Source organism: Nerophis lumbriciformis, linkage group LG28, assembly GCF_033978685.3.
Source record: "Nerophis lumbriciformis linkage group LG28, RoL_Nlum_v2.1, whole genome shotgun sequence".
NCBI classification, from domain to species: Eukaryota; Metazoa; Chordata; class Actinopteri; order Syngnathiformes; family Syngnathidae; genus Nerophis; species Nerophis lumbriciformis.
In genome coordinates, this window is record NC_084575.2 from 16,442,548 (window position 1) to 16,465,566 (window position 23,019).

The following is a 23,019-nucleotide window of genomic DNA, read 5'->3' on the forward strand; positions in this document are numbered from 1 at the left end:
CGGAGTATAAGTCGCACCTGCCGAAAATGCATAATAAAGAAGGAAAAATATAATATAAGTCGCACTGGAGCCCGGCCAAACTATGAAAAAAAACTGCGACTTATAGTCCGAAAAATACGGTATATATTATTGGATACTACACTGTCACCTATGACACAGAGCTAAGATGTGGCTGCTAATTTAGCATACATATTGACCTATATTGGATTGGTATTAGCATCTTTAATATACAGACACATCCTTTAACTTTACAGTGTGCTGCCCTCAGTGGAAAATTTTATTTGTAAATTTTGAGGATGACCACGAAATGTTTCAGGACAAAAGGTTATAGCATGTTTGTAACGAGCTGGGATTACTGTAATACATCACAGTATATCATAGCAAGTTCCATATGCCATACAAATATGCTGTCAAGTGGCTGCGAGAGGGTCAGAATATTATATTAAGAAAAAAACAGAGTCTGACGCAGCACATGTGGGCTTTTCATCCATCGAGTGGACAGTCGCCATCCATCATTACAGCTAAGGGGGAAATAATCACCCTTTCTCTGCTTTGAAATGAATGATGGGCTGTCAAATGAGACCTGTTGTGATCAGTCACGATGTTGAACAAAGGGGGCAGAAGTTTATGACGAAAACACAAGTTTCCTTTCTGTAAACATGCTTTTTTATGCATGTACATAAGTGTATTAGTGCATTGATTACTTCCCTGTCTTTGAACTCAGTCAATGCAGTGAAATTCTCTGCGTGTTTGTGTACAAAAGGAATTAGTTATCATTGTGGTACACTAAATGGTGCTTATTGTCTGCTGGTTATTGATATTTATTGACGACAGTTGACATTATATATGTTTTTCAAGGCCTACATCCGATCAGATGCACTAGTGGTCATGGTTGTGAGACTATACCCAAGAACTTTACCTTTTCTTACTGAATGTATTTGTTCTTTCCATTTTGACAGAAACATCATTAATTTTATCGAATAACGCAACAAATGGAATAAAAAAAAAGAATTAATATGATCGAATAATGCAACAATTATATTAACGTGCATTCCAAAACGTAAAGTATCACTTACATATCTGCTTGACTCATGATCTTGAGCAAAAAGGCAATAGTTTACGTTAAAAAAATTGTTTTTTTTCCATTTCCCGCAGCTTTTAATGTACAAACAAAAACAGTGATTCTGTGTTTCCATTTACAGTCAAATTGAGCTGCCAGTGTTTTTTAACATAAAACCTACAGATTTTTTTTTAAAGACGAATGCAAAAAAAATATGTAATAATCAAATGCATCGAGAATTGCGTACCAGGCGAAACATTATGTATTAATATTGATATATTATTCACTGTTTTCAAGCGGCCCTCTGAGGGCAGGCTTAACGACGGTGTGGCCCTCAATTAAAACAAGTGTGACACGCCTGCTATAGGCGATCGGCGTGCCAGCAGAGCGTCGTTTGATTTGTGCGGCAGTGCCAAAAGGTGTTGAGAGCAGGAAGCTGCAGGCTGCAGACATCTGCACTTATCTCATGGTGGCTTATTGATGCCCCAGGACACACACGGAGTAAGCCGTGATGGAGTGTAAAGTGTCACTATGGGTGTTGCTGAGGGACATGAGTGAACTTCAGCAGTCATTTAGTCAGAGAAGATTTCATTTCTGCTGGGCTGCACTTCCTCTTACATCCTCTTAATTAATTAAAAAACATTATTTTCCTATCACGTTCACTTAAGTCTTATGACAGCCCCCCTAAATAATTTTTTTTTTTTGTTGTTGTTGTTTTTTTACAAAAGAATGCAGAACAAATCAATGTAAATATGCAGGAATATAACCTGTCATTATTCACTATGATTATAAATAATTTGAAGACCCTTTGTCAGCGCTTATTATCCAATCCAATCCGTTCCATCAGTAATGCCCGCATTACTATACTGAAAATTAATGGTGTGCTGTCAGGGCCAGCAAGGCCTTCTCTGCTGGCCTAACATAAATCATGATCATAAATTGATAAAAGCATACTTGCCAACCCTCCCGGATTTTCCGGGAGACTCCCGAAATTCAGCGCCTCTCCCGAAAACCTCCCGGGACAAATTTTTTCCCGAAATTCAGGCGGAGCTGGAAGCCACGCCCCCTCCAGCTCCATGCTGAGTGACGTCAGGTGCGCAACACCACGTAAATCGTTGGCCAACCAAAAAGTAACCCCAGTACGCTATAGCCAACATTCACCAGGAGATGGCAACAGACAAACATAGATCACTCTATTACATTCCTCCCCTTTTAGAAATGTATAGAAGTTACTCAAAATAAATAAACAACCCAACCAAAAAATGCAGCAGCTCAATTAAAAAACTGTACTTAAGCCACATTCTTTCTTTTTTTTAGGACTGAACTCTTAACCCTCATTTGTAAAAAAAATAACATGCTTATTATACAAACAGTATTTGTACACCTTTAACACAGATTTTTATACTGTCTTCAGAGATTCAGTTTTTTTGGTGGTACTCGAAACCTTTCTGGGTACCTGCGAAAGGGTGTTCAGCATGGTTAGAAAAATAGTGACAGAGAATAGAACAAGGATGGACAATTCAACCCTTAACTCAACAATGAGTAGATGAGTGGTATGTGTGTGTATATGTGTAAATAAATGAACACTGAAATTCAAGTATTTCTTTTATTTATATATATATATATATATATTTATATATATATATATATTTATATATATATATATATATATATGAAATACTTGACTTGGTGAACTCTAGCTGTAAATATACTCCTCCCCTCTTAGCCACGCCCCCAACCACGCCCCTGCCCCACCCCGACCACGCCCCCCCCCCACCCCCCACCTCCCGAAATCGGAGGTCTCAAGGTTGGCAAGTATGGATAAAAGTTTATTTTATTTTTTAGATACTTTCCATAAATATTTAAAGTATTCATCATATTCTCTTCATGTCATATTAGGCTCCAGTGTTGCTTGTTTTACGTTATAGCTTTTATCCAATCAGAATTCAGCTAGCGAGTTGACATTATTGGCGGCTGTGCAACGTAAACAAACGAGGACATTCTGTTATTATACAGTTACGATAGCCAATCAGATCAAGAGTTGTTGACAGTAGCCCATCGTTACTTTAAACGTAACTGTGATTGGATACTCAGTTGTCACTCCCAAGTGAGTTTCCAATCACAAGTTGTGGTTTGTTGGGGACGGCGTGGCGCAGTTGGGAGAGTGGCTGTGCCAGCAACCTGAGGGTTCCTGGTTCAATCCCCACCTTCTACCATCCTAGTCATGTCCGTTGTGTCCTTGAGCAAGACACTTCACCCTTGCTCCTGATGGGTCCTGGTTAGCGCCTTGCATGGCAGCTCCCGCCATCAGTGTGTGAATGGGTGAATGTGGAAATAGTGTCAAAGCGCTTTGAGTTCCTTAAAAAACGTAGAAAAGCGCTATACAAGTATAACCTATTTACCATTTACCATTTGTGGAAGCAGGAAGTGGCACCGGAGACATACCCGGTCAGTGGAGAAATCAGCGGTACTCACTTTTTTAACCCACAAAGAAGGAGAGCAAAATGTTGATACGGTGGCAGATATATATTTGTAATATCATTTTCAAGAGTGGTATTTAAAGAGAAACTACATTTTTTGAGATGAGGCGACAACCCCGAAAGCTAGCTAAGCTGTACCGCCACTTCCACTGGAATCAACCAACTACGAGCGGTATCCCTGACTTATACAGCGCCGAATGTGTGCACCAAATTGTGATTACTTCTTAATTTTTTCACGTTTATTATATTTTTAAATGTATTTAAATTACTTACATTTTGACAGTACCACATTAATTGCTGATGCGGGTTTATTGATTTTTAAATGCGCCTAAAAATAGCCTGTTTTGTACACTGTTGAGGTGATTCAATGACCAGTAGTGCACAAGTGTGTTTTTGTGTAGTATTTCTCCAGCCGTGGTCATGTGGGGACATAAATTATGGTATTTTGAGAGGTATTTATTGAGTCGGACTAAGTAGCAATAGCACTGAAGGACGGGTGGGAAACGCACTTCCCGCCACTGCTGAAAATGCTACGTTCAGTGCGTTCACAACACTTCAGATTTTTTTTGTCAAATCTGATCTTTTTATGTAGTCGTTGACATTACAAAAAAAATGTGTCCAGACTTCAATGTGAAGGCATACTGATCCGAATACAAATATGGTGTCATGACGTCGCACGTCCTGCAGTATTTACAGAAGTAAACTCGGAAGTAAACATGCTTCAATTCTAGTCGTCTCGGTACTGCCGTATTTGTTGTTCAAGGATTCTGTGCAATCAAAATGTCAACATTTTCTGAACCGTGGAGAAGATTATGAAAGAAGATGCCTCCAGCAGACTCCGGTTTCCATGGTAACTGCTCCTTCCGCTGGCTTATCTTGATTATTGCCGCTCGCAAATAACTATCACCCTCATGTCAGGGCTCTATTGTGTGTCTATGTCCATACCTCCATCCATCCATCTTCTTCCGCTTATCCGAGGTCGGGTCGCGGGCGAAGCAGCCTAAGCAGGGAAGCCCAGACTTTCCTCTCCCCAGCCACTTCGTCCAGCTCTTCCTGGGGGATTCCGAGGCGTTCCCAGGCTAGCCGGGAGACATAGTCTTCCAAACGTGTCCTGGGTCTTTCCCATGGCCTCCTACCGGTCGGACGTGCCCTAAACACCTCCCTATGGAGGCGTTCGGGTGGCATCCTGACCAGATGCCCGAACCACCTCATTTGGCTCCTCTCGATGTGGAGGAGCAGCGGCTTTACTTTGAGCTCCCCCCGGATGACAGAGCTTCTCACCCTATCTCTAAGGGAGAGCCCCGCCACCCGGTGGAGGAAACTAATTTCGGCCGCTTGTACCCGTGATCTTGTCCTTTCGGTCATAACCCAAAGCTCATGACCATAGGTGAGGATGGGAACGTAGATCGACCGGTAAATTGAGAGCTTTGCCTTCCGGCTCAGCTCCTTCTTCACCACAACGGATCGATACAGCGTCTGTATTACTGAAGACGCCGCACCGATCCGCCTGTCGATCTCACGATCCACTCTTCCCTCACTCGTGAACAAGTCTCCGAGGTACTTGAACTCCTCCACTTGGGGCAGAGTCTCCTCCCCAACCCGGAGATGGCACTCCACCCATTCCGGGCGAGAACCATGGACTCGGACTTGGAGGTGCTGATTCTCATCCCAGTCGCTTCACACTTGGCTGCGAACCGATCCAGTGAGAGCTGAAGATCCTGGCCAGATGAAGCCATCAGGACCACATCATCTGCAAAAAGCAGAGACCTAATCCTGCAGCCACCAAACCGGATCCCCTCAACGCCCTGACTGCGCCTAGAAATTCTGTCCATAAAAGTTATGAACAGAATCGGTGACAAAGGGCAGCCTTGGCGGAGTCCAACCCTCACTGGAAACGACTAACCATTTACATTAATACCTAGTGATATAATATAAGAATGATATGATAGTTAGCATGCAGAAATATGATGTGAAGATCAACATACACATTGTATTAGGTGCATGTGTATGCTAGCAATTTTTGTAGTTGGCATTAAAAATAGTCAAATCCTTCAACTTCCACTTTCAACCATTTTGCCTAAATGTTGTGAGCGAAAAGATCTGAAATACTTTTTGCTCGCTTGCTTCGCGCGTTCACATCACAGGAACCTCCAGGGGTCGTCACTATGTCCTTCAAACTTAGTGACGTCCCTGGACACGGTGTTGCAAAAGCTTGTTATTTACAAGAAAATTCCAATTACAAAAAAAAAAAAACTGACATGCAGCCTATTCTTTTTCTTTAACCATCACGTGACAAAGGTTGACTTGTTTGTTCTTTCAGTACATTTTTGCTAGGTTTTGGCCATATTTTTTGTTGTGTGACTCCATTACACATCAGTAGAAGCATTTAAGTCCCATCTTAAAACTCATTTGTATACTCTAGCCTTTAAAGAGACCCCCTTTTTAGACCAGTTGATCTGCCGTTTCTTTTCTTTTCTCCTCTGCCCCCCTCTCCCTTGGGAAGGGGGGGACACAGGTCCGGTGGCCATGGATGAAGTGCTGGCTGTCCAGAGTCGGGACCCGGGGTGGACCGCTCGCCTGTGCATCGGTTGGGGACATCTCTGCGCTGCTGACCTGTCTCCGCTCGAGATGGTCTCCTGCTGGCCCCACTATGGACTGGACTCTCACTATTATGTTAGATCTACTATGGACTGGACTTTCACAATATTATGTCAGACCCACTTGACGTCCACTGCATCCGGTCTCCCCTAGATGGGGGGGTCACCCACATATGCGGTCCTCTCCAAGGTTTGTCATAGTCATCCACATCGACGTCCCATTGGGGTTGTGAGTTTTTCCTTGCCCTTATGTGGGCTCTGTACCCCGGATGTCGTTGTGGCTTGTGCAGCCCTTCGAGACACTTGTGATTTAGGGCTATATAAATAAACATTGATTGATTGATTGGTTGATTGACATGACTTTTACATTCTGTTTCATAATACACTTACCATAAAAATTCTGGACTGTTCATACAGTGCATCTGGAAAGTATTCACAGAGCTTCACTTTTTCCACATTTTGTTATGTTACAGCATTTTTTTTTTAAATGGAAAAAAAAAAAAAAAAATGTTCCTTAAAATTCTACAGACAATACCCCATAATGACAAAGTGAATTTTTTTTTTTTTTTTTTGCAAATTTATTAAAAATGAAAAATAAAAACAAATATTCACAACCTTTGCTCAATCTTTTATTGATGCACCTTTGGCAGCAATTACAGCCTGAAGTATTTTTGAATACGGTGCCACAAGCTTGGCACACCTATCTTTGGGCAATTTCGCCTATTCCTCTCTGACAATTCCTCTTTGCAGCACCTCTCAAGTGTCACACCTGGGTGAAGTCTGGTCTGGGTTTCGTCTGGTTTAATGTTGTTTTGTCATTTCCTGTTTTATTTTGAAATGCTGACTCTCCCTCTCGTTTCAGGTCACTTGCTCTTCCTCCTGTTTCACTGGTCTGACGTCTTTCCTGATTGCCTGATTGCGCCCACCTGTGTCACCCTCCCTCATGTGTATAAATGTCTCATCCTCCTTCTGTCCTGTGCCAGAGTGTTTCGTATCTTCATGTACGTACCTCCAGCGTTCCTTTGCCACAGTCTTGTCTTCAGCCATAGCCACGTTTTGTGTACCTTTTGGATCCACGGGAGTATTTTGGTTTGTAAGTTTTCTCAGGTAAGATCAGCTTCCTAGCTAGTGATGGGTTGATGAGGCGTCATGAAGCGTTTCGACATATTGCAAAACTGTATAGATACTGTGTCGATACTGTGTCACTAAATACTGACATCTGCTGGACATTAAAAATCCCTACAGGCAACCTATGGACCGACTCAACTGACACTGATTTTATGACCAAGTATATACAATAGATAGATAGTACTTTATTGATTCATTCAGGAGAGTTCCCTCAGGAAAATTAAAATTCCAGCAGCAGTGTACAAAATTGAGATCGAATTTAAAAAGTAAATAATGGGGGTATAAATGGAAACTATATAGAAAAATATTACAATAGAATTATATATATATTAAATATATATAATAATATAAACCAAGTCATTGTATTTTATTTAGGATTATTTCATATCTTCATTGAAATAAAAATATATTTTTATCTTTTTTTAGATACAGTCAATAAATAATGTGAACATGTATCATGACATGGAAATCTCAGAGAACGTGTTGTGAATGAGGATGCTTGTGGACTGGGATTTTTTTTTTTTTTTTTTAAACACATTTTTAGTAAAAAAAAAAACGTTTTTCCAACGTATTAAATTTTAGACGATTTCTCTTCTTAGTTATTATTTCTCCGGCTGTAGAAAAGACCCGCTCACAGGGCACAGAGGAGACGTCAGTGCGACACAGTTCGCGTATCGGTGACGTGACCGAAACAGCTCATGATCGGTCACGTGACATTCTAAAAGCGGTACGCGCACCGACACAGGGTTTTGCTCTATGAGCTCGACGCATGTGCCGATGCATCGGTGTTGCCGGGCCCATCACTATTCCTAGCATCACCTCCGATGGAGCGCCTTTTGTTGTATTTGGTAGTTTTTGTTCCAGCGCCCCCCGCGACCCCAAAGGGAATAAGCGGTAGAAAATGGATGCATGGATAGATGTTCTTAGCCCCTTTTTCCCTCCATAGTCGGAGCGTTTTGAGTTGTTGATATTTTTGTTAGTTTAGTGGTCAGGTCAGATCTGTTTTGATAGCCTGTTTTGTTTCTCCCGTTTTTGAACCCCTCCCCTGGTGAGAATAAACAACTGTTTCTCAAATCCTGCATCTGTGTTCAGAGTCCTGTACTGTCACGACCAGAACCCCCCCGCCCCTTCTAGGGCCGACTCCTGACGACCCAGGGACCTCAGAGTGGAGTCTATAGAAGTCCTGGATCAGGGAGGGGTCATCAATGTTCCGTTGGGGTACCCACTGTCTTTCTTCGGGACCGTACCCCTCCCAATCCACCAAAAACTGTCTTCCTCGACCTCTGTTGCATACTGCTAACATTATCTTGACCCGGTACAAAAGGCTTCCTTTTTCCCATTCCAGCGGCGGGGGGGGGTGTTTGGTGGCTGGGACCATAGGGTTCTCTTTGGCCGGCTTGACTTGGCTGACGTGGAAGGTAGGATGGGCACGGAGCGACTTGGGTAGACGTAGGCGTACTGCTGCAGGACCGATGACCTTGGCGATGGGGAAGAGTCAGCATTTCAAAATAAAACAGGAAATGACAAAACAACATGAAACCAGACGAAACCCAGACCAGACTTCACCCAGGTGTGACATCAAGCTCCATCAGACTGGATAAGAAGCGTTGGTTTTCATCCAGGATGTCTCTGTACATTGCTGCATTCATCTTTCCCTCTACCCTGACTAGTCTCCCAGTTCTTGCCGCTGCAAAACATCCCCACAGCATGATGCTGTCACCACCATGCTTCACTGTAGGGATGGTATTGGGCTGGTGATTAGAGGTGCCTAGTTTCCTCCAAACATAATGCCTGTCATTCACTCCGAAGAGTTCATTCAATCTTTGTCTCATCAGACCAGAGACTTTTGGTTTTCACGGTCTGAGAGTCTTTTAGGTGCATTTTGGCAAACTTTTGTTTGTAAAGAAATGGCCACTATACCATATAGGCCTGATTGGGGGGTTGCTGGAGAGATGGTTGTCCTACTGTTAGGTTCTTCCCTCTCCACAAAGGAAAGATGTAGTAGCTCTGACAGAGTAAAACCATTGGGATTTTGGGTTTTTGACTATGGACCAAGATGAATGCAGCAATGTACAGAGACATCCTGCATGAAAACCAACGCTTCCCATCCAATCTAATGGAGCTTGAGAGGTGCTGCAAAGAGGAATGGGCAAAAAGGAATGAGCGAAACGGCCCAAAGATAGGTGTGGCAAGCTTGTGGCATCGTATTCAAAAAGACTTGAGGCTGTAATTGCTGCCAAAAGTGCTTCAACAAAGTATTGAGCAATTGCTGCGAATACTTAAGTTCATGTCATTTTTCAACGTTTTAGTTTTAATACATTCGCAAAATCTAAAATAAAAAGAAATTCACATTGTAATTATGGGGTATTGTCTGTAGAATTTTGAGGACAAAAATGAATGTATTCCATTTTGTAATAAGTCTGTAACATAACAAAATGTAGAAAGAGTGAAGTGCTGTGACTACCTTTCAAATGCACTGTATATTTGTAAGGGGGAATTGAAGGGGACTAAGTTTGCTAATTCAGCCCCCTTGGCCGACATTTGGTGTCTCTGGGGTCTTCAGCTTTGAGAGAGAGAGAAGAAGCTGATATTTAGCATGCAAACACAGCACCTTTAAATGTGAACCATTGCCTTAAAGTCAATGATTTAAATGTCAGTGTGGATAAAGCTTACACACACACACATGCACACACACACACACACACACACACACACACACACACGCACACAGCAGTCTGTTCAACATTACCAGTCTGTTCAACATTTCTATATAGACCATGCCTTCTAAAAATGTCCTTTTAAAAAATCTGGTAAAACATTTATTTGCTTTTACTTCAATGTGTCCCTGACATTTCTTTCTAGAATCTTAAGTCCACTGAGCGTCCTTCCATCATCAGTCCAGTGTGAAACTGAAGACGACGGCGAGACGAGAGCCAAGTTCTCCTGCAGCGAGCCGTGTCGTAAGTACACGGCCATCATGTCGGTCATAGCTTAATGAAAGAGTTCACCTGACAGAGCAATCGCCCTCACCAAGAAGATGACACTAATGGCATCAGCACGCACAAAGTCCATCGATTATTCATTGCCGGTGTCAGAAGCGCTCGCCGTCACATCATGAGGCCATCATGGCATGAGAGCGTGTTTCAAAATGTGTCAAATATGACGATAAAGACCAGTGGACAATCTGCATGCGGGGCAAGCGAGGCAGTGCCCCGCCCAATCCAGTCAACAGAGGGCGATACATATTGATTACAATTTTTGTTAGTAATCTGTTCTAAAATTTCTGATAAAAACCGAATCATCAGATAATCGATAAAATCGGAGAGGGACAGGAATTGGAGTACACGACACTGATCGCTGACTTTGTGGAGTGGTCACAGGCGAACCATCTGGACAAGACCAAGGAGCTGGTCATTCAAGAAAAAATGACCCCTGTGGAGCCCATCAAGATCCAGGGCCGGGAGGTGGCAGTAGTGGGGCAGTACAAGTACCTGGGAGTCCACTTGAACAGCAGACTGGACTGGAAGGACAACAGCAAAGCTGCATACAAGAAGGGCATGAGACTCTTTTTCCTGAGGAAGCTTAGGTCCTTTAATGTGTGTAGCAAGTTGTTTGAGATCTTTTTACAGTCTGTTGTGGCCAGTGCCCTGTACTTTGCAGTGGTTTGTTGGGGGAGCCGCACCAGCAAAAGGGACTTCAACCGGATTGACAAACTGATCCGGAAAGCCAGCCAAACTATTGGCACGCAGTTGCTAGCCATCATGGACAATCCTGACCACTCACTCCACCAGACAATTGAGGGACAGCGGAGCTCATACTCCAACAGACTCCTTCAGCTTCTTTCTCACACTGCGATTCAAGAACTCCTTCATTCTGCACTCCATCCAGCTGTATAATCACTCGCCACACAACAATAGATGATATCTATTACCTGACCGCTTCTATGTTAGCTACCTCTCTTTGTTTATAATGTACATTTTCTGCTGGATCAACTCTCTAGTTTATGCAGCCCTTTTTTTGCTGCAGCTGTTACATATACTGTAAAATTGTACATGGTAATTGGGATTTGTTATATATTGTATATATTATATACAAATATAATATAATATAATAATCTAATATATCAGTGTATACCATATATTGTATATATAATATGTAAATATTGCATATATGTTATATTTTATATTGCTACTATGGTACATTTTTAGTCTACTTTATACCTGCATTATCCTTTCCATCCGTACCCTCCCATCCTTTGTAACTGAGCTACTGTGTGGAACAATTTCCCTTGTGGATCAATAAAGTTTGTCTAAGTCTAATCCGTTCCAGATACAAATACAAACCCAAAATACAATTTAAAAATAATAATTAAAGTGTCACATGCAGAAAACAATGTCATATAAATAGAAATGACAAATTAAATGGATAATTTTGATCTTTCTTAAAGACTCTTGTTGGCAAAAACGGCGATGAGCTGAGAGGGAGCTGGGCGGTGGAGAGCCATCCGGACGCTGACAGTGACAGATGCTGACACATGCAACTTTCTTTGGTGGCATTTTTTGCGGTCGTACCTCAATAAAAAAGCTCAGATTCTTTGTTTAGGAAATCATTTACACGGAATGATACACGGGAAAACGGACTACAGGGGTGCTTTGAGATACGAGCTGTCTCTCGGCTATTTGTTATGCTTTAGGTTGCGAGCACACATTTAGGTTACGAGCATCCCCATCGCTAGTTGGCGTGGCCAATGTCACAATGAACCCCGTAAGATCCGACCAAAACATACGGTCTTACACGCTAGCATTAGTATAAAATAACTTTGTTTTTATCAATGGGAAGGAAGAAAGTAAGAGCGAAGGACAGTGTTGAAAATAAGAAGTGGATGATATTCACTGAATTACATAAAGAAATAATCAAAAATATGACCATTTTTTGAACTGCCACAGATTGCTTGAGAATAAGCTATTTGTCAAAGCAAAGAAATACGAATTCTATAAGTCATCCAGGTTTTTTTCTGGGCTATATTTTGGAGCAGGGTCAGCTTAAACCCGATCCAGCCAAGGTCCAGGCTGTGGTCGACTGGCCTGTTCCTATATCTACAAAGATTCTGCAGAGATTCATATGTTTCATTAAGTTTTATCACCAATTTATCAGCTATTACAGCCGAGTTGCTCAGTCACTCACAAAGCTTATATCTTTTAAGATCCCATTTAGATGGACCCTAGAAGCTCAGGAGGCGTATCTCAACCTGAAAAGGCTTGTTACCACTGCTCCTATCCTTGCCCATCCTGATCCTGCCTCTCCTTTTTTTGTGGAGGTTGATGCATCTGATTCTAGCATTGGGGCCATACTCTCCCAGCAAGAGTCCACCAGTGACAGACTGCACCCCTGCTTCTTCATCCTCGTCGCCTGACTCCAGCTGAAAGAAACTATAACATAGGCAATTAGGAACTACTGGTTGTTGTATTAGCTCTTTATGAAAGTAGGCACCATTTGGAGGGCCGGTAACAACAATTTACCATACTCACGGGCAATAAAAACCTGGCTTACCTGCACTCTGCCCAGAAACTCAACCCCAAACAGGCAAGGTGGGCTCTATGCCTCTCCAGATTCAACTATAGTCTGACATTTTGCCCCGGCTCTAAGAACGGGAACCTCGATGCCCCTCTAGAATACATTCCCCTGTGGCATGCTACACACTCCCAGAGACTATTGTTCCACAGTCTCATATCCTTGGGGTCTGCAAAGGAACGTTGAGAAGGAGCTAGAGAAGGCGCTCAGCAGCTCCCTGGCTCCAGCCACCTGTCCTGTTGGTCGGCTATTCTCAAGTTCCGTCCCAAGGTGCTAGGTGCTAGCACAGCTTGAAACTGGCTTGTCATCCTGGGGTGAATCAGACTGTTTTCCTGCAGGCGCAGTGTTTTTGGTGGCCTTTCATGAGGACTAATGCCGAGGAGTTTGTGACAGCTTGTTACGTCCAACAAGGCGCCGGCTGGACTACTTAGGTCTTTGCCTATTCCCTCTCGTCCCAGGTCACATGTTGCATTGGACTTTGTGACTGGACTTCCGCCCTCTAATGGCAAAAACGTGGTTCCATCTGAAGCATTTTCGACTGTTCGTGCATGCTTCAGATGGAGGTTGTTAACTTTAAACTTTCTATTTGTTGTGTACACGCTTGCCAGTCATGTGTAATACAGAGTTATTGTTAACCAATTTGGAGTGCACAAATGCAGCATGAAAAGGTTTGTGTACGTTATCTTCTTTGCTTTATAATAACCCTGCTACATTACCTTACGTTTTACTTTTCGGCAGTCTGAATGAAGCCAGTATCGTGCATTTCCTTCTCTACATTTTTAAGTTAATCTCGGTTTGTTTGTTTGTTTTCTCCCATCGATGCACTTCAGACCATGAGTCCAGACCATGCCAACCTTCTTCCTGACAAATCACGAGCAAGCATTATTTAATTGTTTCATTTGTTACTTTGCTTTTGTGCTCAGCCTTTTTTCCGCCTTCTAACAGACAATTTATTTTGTACATTACTAGAATACATTCCCCTCAGACAGACTACACACTCCCAGAGACTATTATTCCACAGTCTCAGATCCTTGGGGTCTGCAATGGAACGTCGAGAAGGCGCTCATGGGACTGATGGGAGGTATTCATGCGAAAGTACTCATTAAGAGTGTTGCAGAAAATTCGTTCCATTTTGTCCACTCGCGACGCTGAGATCATTATTCATGCGTTTGTTACGGCTCGTTCAATTACTGTAACGTATTATTTTCGGGTCTCCCTATGTCTAACATTAAAAGATTACAGTTGGTACAAAATGCGGCTGCTAGACTTTTGACAAGAACAAGAAAGTTTGATCATATTACCCCTATACTGGCTCACCTGCACTGGCTTCCTGTGCACCTAAGATGTGACTTTAAAGGCCTACTGAAATGTGATTTTCTTATTTAAACGGGGATAGCAGGTCCATTCTATGTGTCATACTTGATCATTTCGCGATATTGCCATATTTTTGCTGAAAGGATTTAGTAGAGAACATCGACGACAAGTTCGCAACTTTTGGTCGCTGATAAAAAAGCCTTGCCTGTACCGGAAGTAGCAGGCGAGTAGCGTGACGTCACAGGTTGTGGAGCTCATCACATCTGCCCGTTGTTTACAATCATGGCCACCAGCAGCGAGAGCGATTCGGACTGAGAAAGCGACGATTTCCCCATTAATTTGAGCGAGGATGAAAGATTTGTGGATGAGGAAAGTGAGAGTGAAGGACTAGAGGGCAGTGGGAGCGATTCAGATAGGGAAGATGCTGTGAGAGGCAGGTGGGACCTGATATTCAGCTGGGAATGACTACAACAGTAAATAAACACAAGACATATATATACTCTATTAGCCACAACACAACCAGGCTTATATTTAATATGCCACAAATTAATCCCGCATAACAAACACCTCCCCCCTCCCGTCCATATAACCCGCCAATACAACTCAAACACCTGCACAACACACTCAATCCCACAGCCCAAAGTACCGTTCACCTCCCCAAAGTTCATACAGCACATATATTTCCCCAAAGTCCCCAAAGTTACGTACGTGACATGCACATAGCGGCACGCACGTACGGGCAAGCGATCAAATGTTTGGAAGCCGCAGCTGCATGCGTACTCACGGTTCCGCGTCTGCGCATCCAACTCAAAGTCCTCCTGGTAAGAGTCTCAATTGTCCCAGTTCTCCACAGGCCAATGGTAAAGCTTGACTGTCATCTTCCGGGAATGTAAACAATGAAGCACCGGCTGTGTTTGTGTTGCTGCAGTCGGCCGCAAGACACCGCTTCCCACCTACAGCTTTCTTCTTTGCTGTCTCCATTGTTCATTGAACAAATTGCAAAAGATTCACCAACACAGATGTCCAGAATACTGTGGAATTTTGCGATGAAAACAGACGCGGTACCGTGAGTACGCAGCTGCAGCTTCCAAACATTTGATCGCTTGCCCGTACGTGCGTGCCGCTTTGTGCATGTCACGTACGTAACTTTGGGGACTTTGGGGAAATATATGTGCTGTATGAACTTTGGGGAGGTGAACGGTACTTTGGGCTCTGGGATTGAGTGTGTTTTGCAGGTGTTTGAGTTGTATTGGCGGGTTATATGGACGGGTGGGGGGAGGTGTTTGTTATGCGGGATTAATTTGTGGCATATTAAATATAAGCCTGGTTGTGTTGTGGCTAATAGAGTATATATATGTCTTGTGTTTATTTACTGTTTTAGTCATTCCCAGCTGAATATCAGGTCCCACCCGCCTCTCACAGCATCTTCCCTATCTGAATCGCTCTCACTGCCCTCTAGTCCTTCACTCTCACTTTCCTCATCCACAAATCTTTCATCCTCGCTCAAATTAATGGGGAAATCGTCGCTTTCTCGGTCCGAATCGTTTTCGCTGCTGGTGGCCATGAATGTAAACAATGTGCAGATGTGAGGAGCTCCACAACCGGTGACGTCACGCGCATATCGTCTGCTGCTTCCGGTACAGGCAAGGCTTTTTTATCAGCGACCAAAAGTTGCGAACTTTATCGTTGATGTTCTCTACTAAATCCTTTCAGCAAAAATATGGCAATATCGCGAAATGATCAAGTATGACACATAGAATGGACCTGCTATCCCCATTTAAATAAGAAAATCGCATTTCAGTAGGTCTTTAAAGATGATAAGTAGAGGCACAGGTAACTCCGATGCACATTCCTTAAGTAGCCTTGGTGTTGTACCATCAGGACCAGCAGACTTCCTCCCCTGGAGGTTCCTTAGCTCTTCACAGACCTCCTCCACTGTGAAGGTGGTCACAGCAGCAGCAGAGGAGGAGCAGCCGCCGGGTGGAGCGGTACAGGTCACAGCAGCAGCAGCAGAGGAGGAGTAGCCACTGGGTGGAGCAAGACAGGTCACAGCAGCAGCGGAAGAGGAGCCGCTGGGTGGAGCAAGACGGGTCACGGAAGTAGCTGAGTGGGCGGGGCAAGAGTCAAACCTGTTGTAAAAGCAGTTAAACTCATCTACATTACTGGTCACGTCACTGCTCTTCTGCCTGTAGCCAGTAATGGCCCTCGGGCCCCTCCACACTTCACGTGTGTTGTTCTGCAGTTTCCCCTCCATACGCACCTTGTACCTGGCAGTACCTCTTGCTGTGTTACTAACATCATGCACACACACCCACGCACACACACTCACACACGGTAAACCTATGAGCAGGTTTGTTAACCTCAGCAGTTATCTTCTCCATCAGACTATTGATCTGCTTGTGTGTGTGTTCAGCTTTATCGTGAGCAAGTCTTAGAGTATGAGTGTGTTGCTAATTGCTCGCAACGAGAATACTGCAGCTGTGTGTGTGTGTGTGCACCATCATTCACTTAGTTGTCTATAGCCTTGCTGCTAATTGCTTACAGCGGGTATAATTGAGTGTTCCCTGTGGACCTAGCATCTAACACAATCTGTGTGCGTGTGAGTGTGTGAATGACTTGATTTTTTTTGTATTCATTCCCAACAGAAGTTTGTCCCTTAACTCATTTTATATAAAAGTATTTCAAATATGAAATAGAAAAATGTAGCGTTGTTGCTGCAAAACAATTAAAAGCAGTTCAGCAGCTTTAGCTTAAGCAACAAGTGAGTCATTTAAAAGCCCTACACACACACCAGTGATAAACGTACACAACACAAAACCCACACTGACCTCCTTTTCTCATCGTCGTTTTCTATTGAAGCTTTAAATCCGAAAAGGTCTTTTTTCTTCTTCTCCGTTTGGGAACTTTCAGGCTGCACTCCATTGACTCTGCAGATAAAGAAAATAAAAGGGTTGCAAGGAAAAAGAGTCAATAAAAAAAAAGCTGTCATTCTTTCATTGTGTGAAACTTTTAATGACATTATTATTTACTCTTCAAAGCTGACACATGTTCTCCTTCATTTGTTTGTCACCTTTGTCTTCATTTCGCTCTAAATATGAATGCGTTCACTTTGACGACCCAAATATTTACCCACTTATTCTACTTTGGTTTCCTGAAGTGTCTGCAGCATTTGGTTGTTGTAGAAGGCAGTGACGTGCAGTCACTAGAGGCAGGTGAGGCAGGGCCTCACCTGCCATCATGGAAAGAAAAAAAAATGTAAAAAGAAAAAAAAATAATTAAATTGTTATATGTATCCAGTGATTATACTATAAAGTTATTTTCCATTTAACTTCACCAGTTTTAGATTATTTTTATTCAAAATCGCTGAATTTTCACATTTGCCGTTCAAATACTGCGAAGAGATGGTACGGTGAACAGCAGCCAGTGGAGGCACGTCACTCAGTGCCTCAACATGGATTCCGGACTCGGCTAACTGCTGGTCTGCTGTGCAGTGAGACCGTATTGCTATATGAACTATATTATACATTTCCATAGTTTAGTTAGCTGAGGTATATAATGTACAGTGTATTTTGTCAACAACTGTATGTGTGTAATGTATTTCTTGTGCTGAGCGATCATAAAACGGCTGCAAAAGACGCACTGGCTGAGGCTCCAGTAGCCCCGCCTCCTGCACCCCCGCCGTAGAATTGTTATATCAACTAAAGCCCACACTTAAACTTTCCACGTGCAAGATTGAATCTATTTAAAAAAAATATTTCATAATAAGCCAAAAAGTGCAAAAACAATAATGTTCGTGTTGGAGGAGTTGTGAATGACTGCAGGGCCACAACATTAGGTACACCTGCAGACTGCAGGTGTATCTAATTCACAACTCCTCCAACACGAACATTATTGTTTTTGCACTTTTTGGCTTCTTATTAAATAACTTTTGTAACCTATTTTCATGGGCTTTCCTCTTTGTGATGTTAAGTTCCTGTTATGCGCTGTTATACAGTATATGCCTTGAGCTCTTATTTTGAAGGCGCTAAGAGCGGAAGTGATGTCACGTTGCGGAGGTTTTTGAAAGAAGGTAAATAAAGTGGTCCTCGTGTAAACTGGAGCCTCCGTGTTTGTTATTTTGTAGTTTCATACAGTATAGGCGACATTTATAAACCCTCGGTTACACTTTTTTAAATAGATTCAATCTTGCAGGTGGAAAGTTTAAGTGAGGGCTTTAGTTGCGGCGCATGGACTTAATTTCTAAGTAAAGGTAAGACCATAATAACGTTTTTTTTATTAAATGTGCTTTTTTGTGTGCTACAGTTTGTATGTGTAAAGTTCAAGTTAAGTTAAAGTACCAATGATTGTCACACACACACTAGGTGTAATGAAATTTGTCCTCTGCATTTGACCCATCCCCTTGTTCACCCCCTGGGAGGTGAGGGGAGCAGTGGGCAGCAGCGGCGCCGCGCCTGGGAATCATTTTTGGTGATTTAACCCCCAATTCCAACCCTTGATGCTGAGTGCCAAGCAGGGAAGAATGCTGGTATGAGCTTTTAAACATAACCCGTTAACTGCTGCCAATCAAATGGTGAATTAGATACTCTTTAGGGTTCATATGTTTGTAAATCTGACTGTGATGAAGTCAGTGCCTCACCAGCCATCAACCTCACCGTACGTCACTGGTAGAAGGTACACAAAACTTAAAATACAAGAACGAGTGCTCCATACTGTTGCACACTATGATGTACGGCTAACCTTTCGTGGGTATTTTTGTATTACTTGTTGTGTATTAATAGCATACGATTTGCCATTGACAATAAAGGAAGAACGGTTGAAAACTGTAAAATGTATGATTTGTTTTCAATTTACATGCATTGCTTTAAATGAAAATTTGGTTCCCACCTAGATGGCCACCACATAATCCAATCCAATCCACTTTATTTATATAGCACATTTAAACAACAAAATGTTTCCAAAGTGCTGCACAACAATATTAAAAACAATATTCAAATATTATCCTTAATTATCCAATGACTGAATGAAAACAAAAAATAAATACATATACCGGTAAAACCAATATATAAGCTTGAGGTTTTCCATCAAGCATGGAGTGATAGTTTAATATCGTATAAACGCATGCTTACCTTAGCTAAAGCTAAATATTACTCAAATCTCATCCGCCTCAACAAAAACGACCCTAAATTTTTGTTTAGTACAGTAGCATCGCTAACCCAACAAGGGACTCCTCCCAATAGCTCCACCCACTCGGCAGATGACTTTATGAATTTCTTTAATAAGAAAATTGAACTCATTAGAAAGGAGATTAAAGACAACGCATCCCAGCTACAACTGGGTTCTATGAACACAGATACAACTGTATCTACGACGGATACTGCAATACAAAATAGTCTCTCTCTTTTTGATGAAATAACATTAGAGGAACTATTACAGCGTGTAAGTGGGATAAAACAAACAACATGTTTACTTGACCCACTTCCTGGGAAACTTATCAAGGAGCTTTTTGTATTATTAGGTCCATCAGTGCTAAATATTATAAACTTATCACTTTCCTCTGGCACTGTTCCCCTAGCATTCAAGAAAGCGGTTATTCATCCTCTGCTCAAAAGACCTAACCTTGATCCTGACCTCATGGTAAACTACCGACCGGTGTCCCACCTTCCCTTTATTTCGAAAATCCTCGAAAAAATTGTCGCACAGCAGCTAAATGAACACTTAGTGTCTAACAATCTCTGTGAACCTTTTCAATCCGGTTTCAGGGCAAATCACTCTACGGAGACAGCCCTCGCAAAAATGACTAATGATCTACTGCTAACGATGGATTCTGATGCGTCATCTATGTTGCTGCTTCTTGATCTTAGCGCTGCTTTCGATACCGTCGATCATAATATTTTATTAGAGCGTATCAAAACACGTATTGGTATGTCAGACTTAGCTTTGTCGTGGTTTAACTCTTATCTTACTGACAGGATGCAATGCGTCTCCCATAATAATGTGACCTCGGACTATGTTAAGGTAACGTGCGGAGTTCCTCAGGGTTCGGTTCTTGGCCCTGCACTCTTTAGTATTTACATGCTGCCGCTAGGCGACATCATACGCAAATACGGTGTTAGCTTTCATTGTTATGCTGATGACACCCAACTCTACATGCCCCTAAAGCTGACCAACACGCCGGATTGTAGTCAGCTGGAGGCGTGTCTTAATGAAATTAAACAATGGATGTCCGCTAACTTCTTGCAACTCAACGCCAAGAAAACGGAAATGCTGATTATCGGTCCTGCTAAACACCGACATTTATTTAATAATACCACCTTAACATTTGACAACCAAACAATTACACAAGGCGAATCAGTAAAGAATCTGGGTATTATCTTCGACCCAACTCTCTCGTTTGAGTCACACATTAAGAGTGTTACTAAAACGGCCTTCTTTCATCTCCGTAATATCGCTAAAATTCGTTCTATTTTATCCACTAGCGACGCTGAGATCATTATTCATGCGTTCGTTACGTCTCGTCTCGACTATTGTAACGTATTATTTTCGGGGCTCCCTATGTCTAGCATTAAAAAATTACAGTTGGTACAAAATGCGGCTGCTAGACTTTTGACAAGAACAAGAAAGTTTGATCATATTACGCCTATACTGGCTCACCTGCACTGGCTTCCTGTGCACTTAAGATGTGACTTTAAGGTTTTACTACTTACGTATAAAATACTGCACGGTCTAGCTCCGTCCTATCTTGTCGATTGCATTGTACCATATGTCCCGGCAAGAAATCTGCGTTCAAAGAACTCCGGCTTATTAGTGGTTCCCAGAGCCCAAAAAAAGTCTGCGGGCTATAGAGCGTTTTCTATTCGGGCTCCAGTACTATGGAATGCCCTCCCGGTAACAATTAGAGATGCTACCTCAGTAGAAGCATTTAAGTCCCATCTTAAAACTAATTTGTATACTCTAGCCTTTAAATAGCCCCCCTGTTAGACCAGTTGATCTGCCGTTTCTTTTCTTTTCTCCTCTGCTCCCCTTTTCCTTGAGGGGCGGGGGTGCACAGGTCCGGTGGCCATGGATGAAGTGCTGGCTGTCCAGAGTCGGGACCCGGGGTGGACCGCTCGCCTGTGCATCGGCAGGGAACATCTCTGCGCTGCTGACCCGTCTCCGCTCGGGATGGTGTCCTGCTGGCCCCACTATGGACTGGACTCTTACTATTATGTTGGATCCACTATGGACTGGACTCTCACAATATTATGTCAGACCCACTCGACATCCATTGCTTTCGGTCTCCCCTAGAGGGGGGGGGTTACCCACATATGCGGTCCTCTCCAAGGTTTCTCATAGTCATTCACATCGACGTCCCACTGGGGTGAGTTTTTCCTTGCCCGTATGTGGGCTTTGTACCGAGGATGTCGTTGTGGCTTGTGCAGCCCTTTGAGACACTTGTGATTTAGGGCTATATAAATAAAGATTGATTGATTGATTGAGATTGATAAAAAATATATATATATAAAATAAATATGATTAAAAATGGTTTTAAAGGGTAAAACCAATTAAAACAGTAAATAGAAATGAAAATTTTAAAAACACAGAGGACAACAGAGGACCACACAAGTCACGTAGTGTTAAAAGCCAAAGAATAAAAGTGGGTCTTAAGACGAGACTTAAAACACTCCACTGTGGGAGCAGTTCGAACATGGAGGGGCAGAGTGTTCCAGAGCTTAGGGCCGACCACAGAGAAGGCCCTGTCTCCCCTGGTTTTAAGTCTGGTCTTGGACACTACGAGCTGGAGCTGGAGCTGGCTCTCGGACCTCAGAGCGCACGCAGGATTGTAAATTTGGATGAGGTCCGAGATATATTGAGGTGCCAGTCCATGTAAAACTTCAAAGGCAAACAGCAAGGTTTTAAAATCAATTCTAAAATGAACAGGGAGCCAGTGCAAACTCTCAAGAATTAGGGTTCCATGCTGGCGTCTCCTGGCCCCTGTTAAAAGTCGTGCTGCCGCGTTCTGGACTAACTGCAACCGGGAGAGAGCTTTTTGGCTAATGCCAGCATAAAGTGCATTGCAGTAGTCCAGGCGACTTGAAATAAAAGCATGCACGACTTGTTCAAAAAAGGTTAAAAGATAAAAACGGTTCTACCTTTGCTAAAAGACGAAGATGATAAAAACACAATTTTAAAACGCCATTGACTTGTTTGTCAAGTTTAAAATCGCTGTCTATAGTGACGCCAAGGGTGGTGACTTTGGAACGCACATAATTTTGCAATGGTCCCAAGTCAGTGAGGGCCGGAGCCAAAAACTAAAATTTCCGTTTTTCCCCCATTCATTATTAAAAAATTCTGGGCTAACCAAGCCTTGACATCGCATAGACAGTTGAGAAGGGGCGTCAGGGGGCCGTGGCCTTTTGAAATTGGGATATAAATTTGGCAGTCGTCTAAGCATCGCTAGCATGGGTGCTACTGTATCTAGTATCTATCTTATACATATATGTACATTTATTTTACCTTTAATTTAAGTAACTTTTTGGACAAATTGTAGTTTTAATGTATCATACTGTTTTACTTTAACCTGAGTATTTTTGTGCAGAAAAACACTACCGTACTTTTATTATGTTACATTGAGGTTGATTCCGATTGCTACATTAATTTATTTATAATTTATTGATTACTGCTTGCAACGACGCATTAATTTGGCTGGTTAGAGAGACTTCTTCCCGTGGGCACGGTCACATGACTCCGTTTCACCAATCCTACATGAGCACCATTTCACAAATCCAACAGAGCCTGGTAGTCACATGACCTCACTCAAACTACACACTGTAAAAAGTGACATAAACTCTTCAATGTTTACTTACCGGTACAACATAGGAAAAAGAACAAT